At 43.1% G+C, this 9,850-nt stretch overlaps 1 long non-coding RNA gene across 1 annotated transcript; it reads right to left on the reverse strand.

Annotated features, from left to right (window-relative positions):
* Positions 1–360: 360 nt before the first annotated feature.
* On the reverse strand, positions 361–9,486 carry LOC132229388 (uncharacterized). The gene is made up of 3 exons (XR_009451674.1): positions 9,332–9,486; positions 1,393–1,500; positions 361–687 (listed from the first exon to the last, which is right to left on the reverse strand). It is a non-coding gene; the product is annotated as an uncharacterized LOC132229388 (long non-coding RNA).
* Positions 9,487–9,850: the final 364 nt, after the last annotated feature.

The raw sequence follows: 9,850 nt of genomic DNA on the forward strand, positions 1-9,850 counted from the left end.
TTTTTAAAAAAAAATAGTTTTATTTATTTTAAAAATATATATATTTCTTTATTGATTTCGGAGAGGAAGGGAGGAGAGATAGAAACATTAATGATGAGAGAGAATCATTGATCGGCTGCCTCCTGCACGCCCCCTACTGGGGATTGAGCCCGCAACCCAGGTATGTGCCCTTGGCCAGGTTTGAACCTGGGACCCTTCAGTCCACAGGCTGACGCTCTATCCACTGAGCCAAGCCGGCCAGGGAAGAAAAATACTTTTAAATAAATATTTGTTAAGGCTTAAAGATATGCTTGTGCATTAATGATTATAACTTCTAAGTAAATAACATTTTTTACATAAACTTCATGTAGAGTCCTTTATTGGATTGCAGTCCTTGTATAACCATGTTTGGGTAGGGAGAGCCACTGGCCGAAACTCCAGCAATATTCCCCTCCTGCAGTGCAGGACACACTTGCAGAGATTGGCTCTGACAGTGACAATGGACCTTCAGACTTTTGTGTACACATTTCAACAACCCCTTTCTTCAGGGACATTATGTTCCCTCTCCTCTAAGTGCGTGCTGCCAGGGGGAACTGTGAGCTTCTGTCTAGTCCACCTGGCCCAGCCCTGGGCTGGGAGGGAAACATCATCCAGTCGGCTTTGTTTGATGCCCCACCTCAGACCCTGATCCTTGGAACGAGTTCTTTTCTGGAACAGAGAACAAGCCTCCTTAGTCATGGTGATCAGAGTTGTAATAATGCATTTTCTGCTTTGTGAAGAAAGCTAGTGTGATGAAATAAGGCTGACCCTGGGAAGGAAACCAGTGAGAGAAGCCTGGGCTTATCTGAGGTCTTAGTGAAGACTTCTAGGCCAGTCACCCCACTACCATTTCTGTGGGAGTGCCAAGCTTTCAGTAACCCTACCCTTTCTTTCCACTTAATCCAGTTTAAGTCAAGTTTCTATAACTTGCAACCAAGAGTTATAACTAACAAATAGTGAGGGCTAGATTAGGGATAGGGTCCGTGAAGGCCATTATTTAGCTGTGACATAGGAGCTGCCGGAGTGTAGAGAATAAAGGCAGGTGGAGGGGGGCGATCAAAACCTCATACCATTGTTTATTGATAATTTGGGATTTCCTATTGGAAAAGCTTCAAATTTATTTTGAAATGCAGATATGTAACTGCCCAGAAACTTGATGTTAGATTCTGATCAGCATCAAGCAGTCTTAAGAACAATGCCAAGGCTAACCTCAGGGCCTGATACAATGACTAACTACCCTCTACCCTGGCCCCAGTCATTCAGTAGAGGCCAGGACCCCAGCTCCCTTAGTCACCATGGTAATGACTTCTCCCCTTTATAACCCAGCTCCTTCTTGGAAGCCATTCAGAGCCAGTTTTCAGAGCATCAGCTCACCTGTGTCTCCAGGTTTGGTGCCATTTCCTTAAATAAATCTTTAGTTCCTTTGCTGGAAACTCCTGTCTGTGTCTTATTGGACTTTTATGTGTGCAGGCAAATGGATCCCTTTAGGCCAATGACGGGCAAAAAAAAAAAAAAAGAGGATCTTTATCTCCCAGAACTGCAAAAGTCAGCTGGGAACAACATTAAACTCTATAATTTTTTTGAGATTTCAATCAAAAGTGGCCAGTAGTGGCTGCTCTTCCTCTCTTAACACCAGTCCCTCTTCCTCCCAGGCCTGTCCATCTGTCCCTCTCCTTGCCCTGATACCTCAATGGCTCACTGAGGGGTGCAGAGAGATGGCAATGAGAGCATGGGTTTGGAGTCAAGACTGGTTTGAGTGCTGATTCCTCATCTCTGTACTCTGAATATCAGCCTCTTCGCTGCTAAAACTGAGCTAATGACATTTACTTGTAGTTCCAGGGAGGAGTCAAAATCGTTACTATAAAGATGCTTAGCACACAGAAGATGTTCCAGTATAAATCTTGAAAGACCCCTGTGAAATACCCATTTCTAAAGATTTTTCTTTCTAATCCTGGGTATTTCCAGAAGTGGCCAATGTTTCAATGTGCTGGAACCAGTCCAGCTGTGACTTTTCCTTTAACCTTTGAAGCCAGGTGTGCCAAACTTTTCTTCTGTGATGTACTTCTGGCTGTTCTTTTCCTTGTGTTGTTAAAACATAAAGAAGTAAATCGTAGTGCTGGGTGACTGTCTCTGTTCTAGCACAAAGATTAGGTCACTTACAGATAACCAATGTTGTCTCAGATAGTATCATAGGACTGAGTCACTGAATCCAGCTCCTACAATAATCAGGTCTCACTCACTGCCCATGTGACAGAACTTGACCAGAGTGGGAAAGGAAAAGATCAAAATCATAGTTATTTTGATAGAGATATGTTTAAACATAAGGTTTTCCATTAATATACCTAGTAAGCACCATTTCCTAATTTAATAATCTTGATAATACTGTCTGCAAACAAACAAAAATAATAGCACCCTAAAAAAATAACAGTAGCTTACAGTTATGGACAGTTTTACTTGGGAAATGGCTTCATCCATTAATTATGCGATTTACAGACAAAGTTAACACCTCTGCCAATGCTGTGCACTTAATCAAATTCCCATGACATAATGTAGTTCCCTCAGACTTTCTATGGGGATTCTGGGTTCACTGGAGAAAGATCAAGAGGTTTCCTTTGAATTGAGTGTAGAAATTGAAGTGGGAGATCAACATGTCATTTTAGAATCTCTACCTCCAGTACAGCACCTCGATTTAGACCAGTTTGGTCACTGGGCCTGTTTACTAAATGGTATCCATCCATCCATCCATCCATCCATCCATCCATCCATCCATCCATCCATCTACCCATTTATTCTTTTGTTTTCCTCCCTCACTTATTTAACAAAGATTCAATGTATGTGTCAAGAATATAAAAATCAGTAAGAGAACTTCTAAGTTAAGCTGTAAGAATGGGTACACACATAATTAAAATACTTTCACATGTAATTGTAAAAGAGTTGCTGAGACCATATATTTAGTCATAACAGTTAGGATTGGTTCAATGCCATCTCCTAAACAAAGTCCCTTAATTAGAATTTATCTTCCTTTTCTTTATATTCCAGAAGGGCTGGTACAGAATCCTTCGTATTACAGTACTTTTCTGAACCATGCCCAGCACAGCCAGGAGTGAACCTGAGGAGGGGCGGTGAAGGATTAAAGAAAACAGACAAGAGAATACAGTTGGGGCCAGGTGGATAACTGTGCCTGGATGAGGAAACAGTGACACAGCCCGTAAGCTGAGTTTTTACTAGTATTTTATAGTCAGATCACACAAAGCAAAATAAGGACAAGATGTTTACAATGTTCTTGTGAGTTTCAAATCTGCTTCTTTCCTGTTGTTGCCATTCTCTGAACTCTATCAAGCTTGTTTAGGCAGCACTTACTGCACCCCCCCTGCAGCCCACATCCTTTAGCTACTTAGGACAGCAGGGTCGAACTATAAGGTCAAGGTTACAACCATAGCCTTTTGGCTATAATTGTGCTGGGAGGGCTTTGCCCTCCAAGCTGGGACTTGTATGTGGCTTTGCCACAAGTCAGTCCAAGACTTGAGCCTGTCCGAATGCTGTAGCCACTCTCCACACTTTTCATGGTCTGTTTTACATTTTGTTTAAATTACTAGGATCTGAAGAAGCTACAACAATAAAGAAGTGGGTTTTGCCCTCAAAGAGTTTATCATCTCTTAGCAGCTTTAAAACGGGGACACCAGTGATCATTCAAAGAAGTATCTGGTAATTGTTAAAAGAGGTGTGAGCAAAGAGCAATAGAAAGCCAAGGATACAAATGAAAATATCGCTTTATGAAAGGATGCCCCTTCCTGCTGCTTGAGTGGCTCTAACAATTCAGATTCCAGGATATCTCAGAGGGTCAAGCAGGACTCAGCGTTTGCACGGTGAGAGCTAGGGCCACTGAGAAAAAGAAAATATCTCTTTATTCAAGTGGAGGAGGCATATTTGATAGAGGACTTGAAGGCTAAAGTGGCACTTCAACAGGTACAGATGATAGATATCAGCATTCTAGAAAGGGGAAAAGGCATGAATGGTTCTGCTTTAGTATAAGCAAACAAACAAAAATAACAGTCTTTACCTAGTCTTTATCTAGTTTTGCTATCTGAAAGAGCTTGTATAGAATTAGTATTATTTCTTCCTTAAATATTTGATAGTCTTCAACAATGAAAGCTATCTGGACCTGGAGTTTTCTCAGTGGGAAGGTGTTTAACTACAAATTCAAGTCCTGTGACTGGTATAGAATAGTCAGGTTATCAAGTTATTAATGATGAGCTTCACTATTTTTATATTTCAATAAATACATTTATTTCATCAAAGTTGTTAAATGTTTTAAAGTTTTTTTGTATTTTCTTATTATCTGTAGAGTTTATTGTGATATCTTCTGTTTCATTCTTGATATTTGTAATTTGCATATTTTCTTTTTGTTCTGATTAGTCTGGCTAGAGGTTTATCAATTTTATTTATATCTCAGAAAACTAGCTCTTGGCTTTTAATTTTCTTTATTTATTCTGTTTTTTATTTGATTGATTTCAGCATATATATTTTCTTTGCTTAATTTGGGCTCATTTTTCTCTTCCTCTTCTTGTTTCTTGGGATGGAAGCTCAGGTCATCAATTTGAGACTCGTTTTTTTTTTTATATTTTTAATTTCTATCTAAGCACTACTTTCATTGCACACCACACATTTTAATGTTATTTTTCTATTTAAAAAATAAAATTCAAAATAAATAAATAAAACCCAGTTCAACATACTTCTTTATTTCTCTTTTTATTTTTACTAGAGCTCGTGGGTTACTTTCAAGTGCATTTTTTACTTTCTAAATATTTGGAGATTTTTTTCAGATATCTTTTTAATTTAATTCTATTGAAGTCAGAAGAAAAAACTTTGTATGATTATATCATTTTAAATATATTGAGATTTGTTGTATGGCCCCAAATATGACCTATTTGGGGGCCATAAAAGAATGTGTATCTTGAAGAGAATGTGTATTTTTTTGTTGGGTGAATGTCCTGAAAAGGTCAATTAGGTTGGTCTGATTTATAGTGGTGCGCTATTCTATACTCACTGATCTTCTATCTACTTGTTCTATCACTTAATGAGTGATACATGTTCAAACCTCTAATTATCATAGCAGGTTTATCTGTTTCTCCTTTCAGTTTTATCAGTCTTGTTCAATGTCTTTTGATTCATTATATGCATAAACAGAAATTAATTTGGGGGGAAAATCTATAATTCTTCACAACTGTGTGGTTAGTGAGGACGGGAGTGTTGGTGATATAGAAGGAAGAATGAAAATAAATCTGTACTTGTCTGATGTCTGTGTATTCAGGTATTTATGAAGGTCACCAAACCAGACTATCATAGTCAGGGCCAGCCTCAGGCCAGTGTTTTTTCAAAGTCTGTATTAAGGGCTCATTGTTTGTCATTTCCACAGAGCCCAGAGATCTCAAGATCTTTCTTCCACTCATGTCTTGTTCTCAGATCCTCAGTCCTACAAAGATCAAGTGACTGATCTTCACTAAGATATAAATCATAACTAAGGATTATTATTCTGAGTAAGCATGATTATTTTAAAGAAGACAAAGTTTTAAGTCTTAGATGTAGGTTTAGTATAAGCAAACAAACAAAAGTAACAGTCTTGCATTGGCTAGGGATTGAAGAGTCTCTGGAGGCAGCAGAGCTGGTATCCTCAGGAGCCGCTGCAGATGATCAGCATTTCTACCTGGCTCAGACCAACATGGTTTCAGGTACAGTAGGTGCTCAGTGTCCTCCAGATTTGCACTGCAACTAGTTAAGAATCTTCCAACATTTTCACTGTGGGGACGAAAGGGGCCACATGCTAACCTGACAAGATCAGGGAAGGCCTGCATGGCAGTATTGCAGACCTAAAGTAACCACAAAGGATGGTCTGAAATTAAACTTCAACTAAAAGCAGTTATGGTGGGTAGTTACATCCTAGGCTGGTATCTTCACTGAGAAGGTCAACTTTTACCTTAACTGAGCCTATCTGTCTTTTTGCAGCTATCCTATCTAATAATAGACAAACATGGTAATTAACCATACCTCCGACACGTTTCCCATTGGCTAATCAGGGCGATATGCAAATTAACTGTGAACCAAGATGGTGGCCGGCAGCCAGGCAGCTGAAGCGAACAGGAGGCTTGCTTGCTCCAGTGATGGAGGAAGCCAAGGTTCCACGCCTGCTGCCGCCCAGCTCTGAGCTCCACTCTAAGCAACTATGTTGCAATTATAGAAGCTAAACAATCCCCAGAAACCTGCTTTCAGCCAGCCGGGCCTCAGAGCTGGAGTTGCAACAGTGTTTCAATTATAGAAGCCAAATACCTGCTTTCAGCAGCAGAGGTCTCAGAGCTGGAGCCGAGCCTCAGAGCTAAAGATGGCTCTCAGCTCCAGTGACAGCCATAGAAAGTAAATAAATCCCAGAATAAAAAAAAAGAAAAAAAGGAGAGGTTGAGAGCTTCAGTCACCCACCAGCCTGAAAATGGGCCTCAGCCCCTCACCCAGACTGGCCAGGCACCCCAGTGGGGACCCCAACCCTGAAGGGGGTGTGACCAGCTGCAAACAGCCATCATCCCCTCATCCAGGCTGGCCAGGCACCCAAGCGGGACCCCCACCCTGATCTGGGACACCCTTCAGGGCAAACCAGCCAGCCCCCACCCATGCACCAGGCCTCTATCCTATATAGTAAAAGGGTAATATGCCTCCCAGCACCGGGATCAGCGGAGCCACAAGACCTCCCGGCCTGGGATCAGTGGAGCAGCGAGGCCTCACTGCCCCGGTGTCAAGCGGAGCTGCGAGGCCTCCCAGCACCAGGATCAGCGGAGCCACGAGGCCTCCTGGCCCCTGGAGCAGCATGACCGGGGGCAGAGCCCAAACCCCTGAGTGCCCTGCATCTCTGTGTGTGACAGGGGGCGGGGCCACAACCTCCCTATCCGCCCTGCTCTGTTCATGACAGGGGAAGGCGCCCCAACACCCTGATTGGCCCTGCTCTGTGGGTGACAGGGGGCGGCGCCCCAACTCCCCTATCAGACCTACTCTGTGCGTGACAGGGGCAAGCTCCCCAAGCCCGTGATCGGCCCTGCTGTGTGCATGACAGGAGGGAGCTCCCCAACCCCCTGATTGGCCCTGCTCTGTGCATGACAGGGGGGAGCTCCCCAACCCCCTGATCGGCCCTGCTCTGTGCGTGACAGGGGGTGGTGCTGCAACCTCCCCATCGACCCTGCCTTGAGTGTGACAGGGGGTGGTGCCCCAACCCCCCAATCGGCCCTACCCTGAGCATGACTGGGAGTGGCATGGCAACCTTCTGATCCACCGTGCTCTGTGCATGACAGGGGGTGGCACCCCAACTCCCCAGTCAGCCCTTCTCTGAGCCCGACCAGGGGCTGCACCTAGGGATTGGGCCTGCCCTCTGCCACCCGGGAGCGGGCCTAAGCCAGCAGGTCGTTATCTCCCGAGGGGTCCCAGACTGTGAAAGGGCACAAGTGGGGCAGAGGGACACCCCCCCCCCTCACCAGTGCACAAATTTTTGTGCACCGGGCCTCTAGTCTATCTATATAAAAGCCTAATATGCAAAGTGTCCCCTTGGGAGTTCGACCGACCAAGAGTTTGATCACTCACTATGACATGTGATGACCACCAGAGGGTGGCGCAGAATGAAGGGAGGCCCCAGCCAGCAGCCGTCAACCACTGGGGACCCTACCTGTGCATGAATTTTGTGCACTGGGCCTCTAGTGATAACATATCCTTGAAATGTCTGGATAACTTGTAACTTCCCAAGGGGTCCTTCATTGTTATTGTTATCATGTTAATTGTTGACTGTTGACTATCCTGCACCCACCTAGTTATGTGTCTATCATTTTACTTTTTATTCAATCCCAGGGGTGCCCCTCCCAACCCCCCTGCTTTGCTTTCTCCCACCTCTCTAATCTATCACTAATGGATTTCATGTAACTCACTTATGTCCCCTCCTTTGATTGCAATGTATAAAAATAGATGAGAAACTGCCATTCTCTGGAGCATTATCCCAATCTGTTGAGGTTCTGCTTCCTGGCAATTGTTGACAGTTTGGCTCAAATAAACTCACAAAAATTCTTTACAGGTTTCAATGTTTTTATGTTAACAACTGCTAGAAATATAAAACATGCCGTGTTGCTTTGTGTTAAAAATTTAAAGTACCATACTGTTCCTGCTCTTCAGACAAGTTCATTTCTGGCCAAACTCCTTACAGCAAGCACATGAACCTGAACATGAAATGTCACCATTGCTTTCCCCCAGTATAAATGCATGCTCTGCCACAGGCCCTCAGGTAGTATTTTTAAAAGTCAATGGGAATTTGTCCCATAATGCTTCAAATTCAAACCAAAGTTGAAATGCAATAATGGCAGTGAACGTCAACTTCCTAGCTTATAATTAAGCCCGATGAGTCTGTTACCATATCTGCTGCCTGATCATTCTAGAACATAAAAGGACTTTATTCTGTGTAGGAGGAACAGAATTGGGAAGCTTTGCTGAAGTTATAAAAACAATGAAAAGAAGAGATATGAAGTCAACAAGGAAATTGTTTCCAGGCAACATGTTTGGTTGTCAAAGAGATAGAGCTGTATTCAATAATAACCTTTGAGTAGTCTTTGATAATAGCCCATAATTGTCTGAGCTAGAAAATGTCTATGCCATGAATGAGTTAAGGCAAATACTTTTTCAAAGAACTCAAGGGTCCAGCTCTCGCACTTCTTTCCATAAATATGAACCATCCTATAAATATTAGGGCTTCTGCATATTTGAGGAGTGTAGTGTCCTTGCTAACTAAAACACTTTATGGCTTTTCTTTTCTGTTTTTTTAGGGTTGTACCCCCAACTCTACATAATATTTTTACTTAGCACAATGAACTGCAGTCACAGGAATTACCCAAATTGTGCCAAATATCTTGTTTTGCAAGCCTGGAAAAGTTTTGCCAGCTTGATGACCAACATGTAGTGAGTGAGTGAGTTCTATTCATAAACAGAACTATGACCACACACAAAGAATGCAGGATGCTCGGGTTTGAAGAAATTTACAGAACATTGGGCTCACATTCCTCTTTTTCCCTCAGAGGAATGTGGATTCCATGATTGATATTCCAAATCCCATCTCTTTTTGCCCTTCAAGTCTACCATTCTAAATAGGACCTGATCCTTATGTTGAGAGTCCTCTGCAGCTGAGCTCATCCTATCATTTTCTTCCATTAAAGGGCTCCCAGACTACAAAGACTTGGCCATCCTCAGCCACTACCATGTACATTAATACATTGGTACACAGGAACCTTTGTATATCAACCTGAGCAGTGCTCTTCAAGACAAGGAGTAAATCTTACCCAGAGGTTTCTTGAATACATCCCCATCCCTCTGTGGTAGGCAGTTAGACACACATGAGCACAGCAAGGACAATGTGTGCTGTGCCAGCACAGCCAAGGGTCCGATGAGCCGGGGGGGGGGGGGGGGGGGGGCGGGACGGCGAAGGATGTAGAAAAGACAAAGAGAATAAGCTGGGTCTAGGTGGATCTCCTGTCCCTGGCTAAGGCCACAGAGAGAGATACAGACAAGAAGCTGAGCCTTTATTTTATAGGCAGAGGTAAACAAGGTAGCGGTCATCATAGTTACAATGTTCTTGTGAATTTCACTTGGTTTGGCAGCACTTGCTACATTCCCTCAGCCCATTAGCTACCCAGATAAGATCTAGGGAGCATCATAAGGTCACACCTAATTATGCTAAGAGGATTGTGCCCTCTAAGCTGGGACTTATTTGTGGCTTTGCCAACAGGTCAGTCCAAGGCTTAACCCTATAGCCGCTCCCTAC

This window comes from Myotis daubentonii, chromosome 3, assembly GCF_963259705.1.
Source record: "Myotis daubentonii chromosome 3, mMyoDau2.1, whole genome shotgun sequence".
NCBI lineage: Eukaryota > Metazoa > Chordata > Mammalia > Chiroptera > Vespertilionidae > Myotis > Myotis daubentonii.